Source organism: Hyperoodon ampullatus (genome assembly GCF_949752795.1).
Source record: "Hyperoodon ampullatus genome assembly, chromosome: 1".
Classification (NCBI taxonomy): Eukaryota; Metazoa; Chordata; class Mammalia; order Artiodactyla; family Ziphiidae; genus Hyperoodon; species Hyperoodon ampullatus.
In genome coordinates this window covers 145,946,479-145,952,997 of record NC_136914.1, presented here as the reverse complement: position 1 = coordinate 145,952,997, position 6,519 = coordinate 145,946,479, and the positions used below count along the sequence as shown (strand labels likewise).

The window sequence follows — 6,519 nt, the reverse complement described above, 5'->3', positions numbered from 1 at the left end:
ATTTATCAATGAAAATAAAATAATGACATATAATCCTAACAATCATTAACATTTCTTGGGCTTTTCACACATTACTTTGTATCATTCTCACACCAACGACTATGGTTGGCATTGCTTGTATTCCCCTTTTACAGATAGAGACACCCAGAGAGTAACTTGATAGGAAGGTATGGAGCTAGCATTTGAACCTAGACCTTGAGACTGCAGAGCAGTATGGCCTATGACATCGAGGAGACACAACTCAGTATAAGGAAGCAGACACAAAAACAGGCAAATATACTGCATAGTCATTTAAATAATGGAAATATAAGAAGCAGTGATAACCCAGAGGAGCCGTGGGCAAGATTTTACAGAAGTGACGCTTGAATTGAGTTTTGAAGGAAGGCTAGGACTTTATTAGGACAACAGTTTTATTATTCCTCCCACAAAACTTTGAAATCATTTTGGACTCCTATAGCAGACTGATTGCACAAATGGCCCCAATTAATGGCCTCCCTTTATCAATATCCTTTGCTCTGTAACTTTGTGGTCCCCTCCCACTCTGAACATGGGCTTCATCATGTAATTTTCTTTGGCCAATGAGACCAATAGGATGCAAATAGAGTCTTAAAACATACTGCACATTTCTGCTCACGCTCTTGCTTCTTTGCCTTCACCTTGAGGACATGCCTGTGCCAGCCTGCTAGAGGATGAGACACTGAAAGAGCAAGTCAGCCCTGTTGTCCCAGCTAGGGCCCCAGATGTAAGAGAGCCCGGCCAAGGTCAGCAGATACCTGAATCAGGACTTCTTCCCCTCCACCAGCCCAACTCAGATAGTGGGCCTATCCAGCCAACCCATAAACACATGAGCAAAAATAAAGTTTGTTGTTGTATGTCACTAAGGTTTTGTTACGTAGGATTATTGTGGTAAGAGAGAACAGATATAATTTTTGCCTGCTCCTCATCTCCCAAGTCCAAGTTAGTAGTCCAGTGATATCCATTGTACCTCTGTGATTCATTCATATTTCTTTTCCTTTCAATTATCATTACAGCTATCCTATTGACAGATCAATTCCTCATTGCCTGTATCCTAGGCTACTGTAATAGCCTATTAACTGGTCACCTTGCCTCCAAATCTTTCTCCTCTTCAACCTATCCTACAAAAAGTGAGTAGTTTTTTTTTTTTTTTTTTTTAACAGAGTCCTAGTGTTATCACTCACCTCCTCAAAGGCCTTCATTGGTTTATTTCCTTAAGAGCAAACTCCACAGTCTGGTATTCAAACCCTTCACACCCATCTAGTCCCAAATGTCCTTCTAGCTTACCTATTCAGGTCTCCTTTTCCCTCATCATCCTGTGCTTCTCCTCTTTGCTATCCAATATCCATGCAATTGAAGGCCTTATCTAGAAAGCCCTGCTCCCCCTTTCCAGATGTCCCAACCTTACTGTTCCTACATATCTAGACCTTGTGTTTTTGCCCCAGGAAACTTTTCTTGATTCCCAATTCTGAGTCTTCTCACATTTTTATACCGCTTTTAGGATTCTGCACCCTCACTTTTTGCCATAGTCATTTGTGTATAGGACTTGTATATCCACGACATTAGTTTCCTAGGGATTCCATAACAAAGTGCCACAAACTGGGTGCCTTAAAACTGCAGAAACTTATTCTTTCACAGTTCTGGAGCCTAGAAGTCCAAAATCAAGGTATCAGCAGGGTTATGCTCCCTGCAAAGCTTCTAGCGGAGGCTCCTTCCTTGCCTCTTCCAGCTCTTTGCAGCTCCAGGGGTGCCTTGGTTAGTGGCAGCAGAACTCCAATCTCTGCCTCTGTCTTCACATGGTGTTCTCCCTGTGTGTGTGTCTAAACTTCCCTCTTCTCTTAGGGACACCAGTCATATTGAATTAGTGTTCACCTAATGACTTCATCTTATATTGATTACATCTACAAAACCCCTACTTACAAATAGGATCACTTTCCCAGTTACCAGGGGTTAGGATATTAACATGTCTTGGGGGGGCACAATTCAACTCATATACTCAGTATATTCGAGGGCAAGCACTGAGTCTTTACCTTAGTACCATTCTGACTAGTAAAGCATCCCCAGGACAGGGATGATATCTTCGTCATTTTGTGTCTGCTTAGCACATGACTTTGTTGTTCAACTTTAGGCTGAAATGAATCAAATTGTTTAAACATATTTGGAAAGATCATAAAAAAGTTCCAAGGCAGCCAAGAAAGGTTTATCAAGCAACAATTGTGTGGGGTATTATAAAGCCTCCAACATGGGGTGGTTATTAATCAACACCTTAAAAAAAAATCTCAGTTTGGCAGAGAGAAAAGTCCCTAACACACCACCAGAGACTGGCAAATTCAATTTGAGGCAGTATGTGTGAGGGAAGAAAATAATTATCAGTTGAATATACTCTCAGATGGGCTAATAAATTAGCTAATTTAGAAAATTAGGTTGAAACTATTATGTTATCTTCAGGTTTTAAATAGTGAACTTTTGAAGACAATATTGAAGCCTATCATGCCCAGAATATACTTATTGGGGATCAAAGAGATGGGGTTATGAAAATCAAAATGTCCAGCAAAGAATAGGCAGCTTCCCTGTTAAAGTCAAGGGGTGTGAGGGTTCACTAATCTTTTCAGTCAAGCTATCCTCTTGGAAAGAACAGCAGTCATGGCACCTTTCTGGCAAGCAAAGGTCAAGAAAATTGTGTCTGGATGTCACAAGACAAATCAGTAAGTGCATCTTTTTTGTTGTTGTTGGAAAAATTACTTTATGAAGCCTTAAGAAGCTCTGAGTATAATTAAACTGTAGTCCAGAGTTACATACAATTTAATAATAGTTCAATTCCAAAATAAAAGTTATTGTAGGTGAGACCATGAAATTTCCTAACATGTGATTTTAATATGTTGTGCTAAATTTTCTAAAACTCAGAGGAACCAATATTTACAGTAGATGATGTATTTATGAAAAATCTGGCATCACCTATATTGTATATATGTATATATGTATATATAAAACCCAAGATTATATGAACTAGGAAACAGATGTTGTATATCTCAACAGCAATATTAGAGTGCAGAGTCTGAGACTGGGATTTATAACGTGGGGTATGGAAAAGGAGCAGTCATCTTGTTTTCACAACCTGAAGTTTTTCTCAAGACCAAAGTCAACATTGGAACTGCCACAGAACAGGAAAAAGGGAAGCTTTTCCTGCTTCAATTGTTCATCTGCATCAGAAAGGAAGATGGGAACCACTGCAATAAGAAGGGAGTGAATAGGTTCTCCCAAAGGAAGCTTGTTACTTCATTGTGCCTCTGCCCTGGTCACCAGGAGCAAATTTTGCATTTCCCAACCTAATGCTTCACAGCACTGAGACATTTCAGTAATGGTTCATCATAAACCCTGCGTTCTCCATCTTCATGAAATAACCTTGTCTCCCATTGAATTTCCTTTTCCTTCCTTTCTCGGGCTTCTGCTCTTTGTCTTTCTTCAAGTCTATGCTTGACTTCAGTTGCTGCATCAATGTCTCTGATTTTTAAGTTGAAGGTGACATCCTTCCAAAGGCAGCGGGATTTGTACTCATTCTCATCTTCCAACTTCCGCACTTTCTTCTTGATTATAGGCAACTTCTTGTTATCTATAAAAAACATATTTTCCCTTGTTGAGTATTTTGCATACATTACACCATTCTATTTGCCTTCAATTGAGCAGAAAGATTTCTTGTCATTTGGAGAAAAAATCTCAGCAGAAATTCCATGCTTCTTGCCCCCATAGAAAGGTTTAGTGTGGGAGATGATATTGGCACTATAGCCAGTTTTGGAACAATTAATATTGCATTCTCCGCCTAGTTCCACCCAGGGCACTGTGAGGATAGACCTTCCATAACCATTGGGAAATGTGAGAATGTAATGTTCAGCATGGTCTAGACACGAGACACAGCCCTGTCCTATGTTGTACACCCCAGTTGACATCCCAAGGAATTTTGATTTGGTCCAGATATGAGCATTGAATTGTATCTTTTTGTTAAAACACTCATCATAAAAGGCTGAAATGGGTGGATGATGGGAAACCTGCTCAGCCACGAATGTTATGCTATTCTTGGAAACCCAGGGAACTGGTCCTTCTGAAACTAGCTCTCTTCAGTATCATTTTGGTAATGTCCAGTGACACTGAAAGTTCTTGCCCAAAATGGGGTTGTATGGCTTTTTGGCAACCGATCCTTTCCTTCCTATGTGAAAGGCTGAGAGGTATCATTTTACAACCTGAACCATTCAATCTCCGGCATCCTTCTGGTCACTAATACTCACAAACAGGTCCAGATGTACAAAAAGTCTGCATACATTTCTAAAAGAGATCTTCTTTCAAGAATAAATGTTGGAGGGCTTCCCTGGTGGCGCAGTGGTTGAGAGTCCGCCTGCCGATGCAGGGGACACGGGTTTGTGCCCTGGTCCGGGAGGATCCCACATGCCGCGGAGCGGCTGGGCCCGTGAGCCATGGCCGCTGGGCCTGAGCGTCCGGAGCCTGTGCTCCACAACGGGAGAGGCCACGGCAGTGAGAGGCCCGCGTACCGCAAAAAAAAAAAAAAAAAAAAAAAAAAAAAAAAAAAAAAAAAAAAAAGAATAAATGTTGGAAGAACTACCTTAATAAGATCCATTCCAAGCCTAACCTGTGACAACAGATGCATGATAACTCTCTTGTGCTCTTCCACCGACCCTGCCTCCCCTTCATCATCTCTATCATCATGTGAATCGAAAAGGTCAGCATCACTTGTTCGATTGGACATGGAAGAATTAAGTGATTCCGTGGTATCTGGGTGCTTTAGACTATTTCCTGAGCGGCTGTGTGTCAAGACTGAGGCAGATCCAGAGGAATCTATTAAGTGCTTTTGGAATGAGCCACTCTGATGGAATTCATCCACATCATAGAATTCATCTTCACTGCTATAGTAAGAGAACTCTGGGACTGTGTTTGGAGACAAGTTGACATGGCTTGGAGAAGTTAGACTGCTACTAGGTAGTGAGTGCCCACTGCCTGTACTATTTGGTGTTGGAGTCTGATGATGTCCCAAGGTAGCTAATACAAGGTCCAACTGGTAGAGAAGATGGACGCTGCTCTGACTTACACAACTGAGAAGGTTCTGGAGGTAAGACAGTCTGGGAAGGCATTGTGTTGATCACAGGTTCCAAGGGTCTAGGTTGATATATTTCATCTACAGGATTAATAGTACTTATAATTCCATCTGCGTGCTTCTCCACATTACACTGGTCTTTAGCGATCTGCAGCAACAGCGTTAATTGATTCTACCATGCTATTTGTTGTCTCTTTGAGAGTTTCAGTTTTCTTTCTCCATTCATCATCTTTGCAGTTTCGAAGTTTGTCATCAAAAAGCTTTAACTGTTCTATCAAGATTTGTAGGTCAGGACTTCCCTGGTGGCACAGTGGTTGAGAGTCCGCCTGCCGATGCAGGGGACACGGGTTCATGCCCCGGTCCGGGAAGATCCCACATGCCGCGGAGCGGCTAGGCCCGTGAGCCATGGCCGCTGAGCCAGCGCGTCCGGAGCCTGTGCTCCGCAACGGGAGAGGCCACAACGGTGAGAGGCCCGTGTACCGCAAAAAAAAAAAAAAAGATTTGTAGGTAAGCATCAGCCTCTGTAAGTTTCTTATCAAAGTCTTGGACACTAGGAACAAATTCTGAATCCACACCTCCGCAAGTAGCCGTCAAGAAAGACCTTCACCAAGACCCCTGCCCTCTGTGCCTCCAGGGGAGGGAGCCGAGGGCCGCTTCTGAGCACCCGCTCTTCTCCCGCCTCCGCTGGATCACCGGGCTGCTGTGCAGTCAGTCCGGTCAGGTTCAGCCAGTAAGTGATCTTTGCTGTATTCCAAACTGCCACCGCAGGAAGTCAATGGACACCCCCAACTGCTGCTTCCCACAGGAGGCAATTAAGCGGTGCTGAAGAGGGCATGGCTGTGAATTTCCTTACCACACAGGGTCTCGGCTCACAGAATTAAATTTGCTTCTGGTCACCAATTAGACTTCTAGCTCTCCTTAACTAGCTTGCTAATGGGAGTTTTTCTCGAAAGACTAAGTAGAGGAGTGAATGATACACGAAGCTAGAAATTGTAAAGAAAAAGCCATACGGTTTAGAGGGGAGACCACAGATTTAGACTAGTACTTGGATCTGGGTCTGCCACTTATGAACCACAACTGTGAGCAAGTTCCTTCATCTTTCTGAGCCCAAGTTTTCCATTTATAGACAGGGAATGGCACTACCTTGTGGGGATGTCATTAGAGTTAAGTGAAAATACGCATTTAAAATGCTTAACATTTGGAAGGCATGAAATAGATGCTAACTACTGTTATTATTATTATTCTATTGGAAACACTATTGGAACAGTAGTGACATCTTTTCATAATTTAGGTTCATATTTCAGAGTAAACAAGGCATGGTGATTGACTTACTGGTTTGACTTGCAACATTTAGATGACTTTTTACTTTAACTGATAGCAAATTGAATAGAAACTTGGTTCTT

At 42.2% G+C, this 6,519-nt stretch overlaps 1 pseudogene across 1 annotated transcript; it reads right to left on the bottom strand.

The window, feature by feature from the left end:
- Window positions 1-3,341: 3,341 nt before the first annotated feature.
- On the bottom strand, window positions 3,342-5,680 carry LOC307050195 (oxysterol-binding protein-related protein 9-like; annotated as a pseudogene). Its single transcript has 3 exons — window positions 5,597-5,680; window positions 4,628-5,382; window positions 3,342-4,375 (listed from the first exon to the last, which is right to left on the bottom strand). The product of its transcript is annotated as an oxysterol-binding protein-related protein 9-like (transcript).
- Window positions 5,681-6,519: the final 839 nt, after the last annotated feature.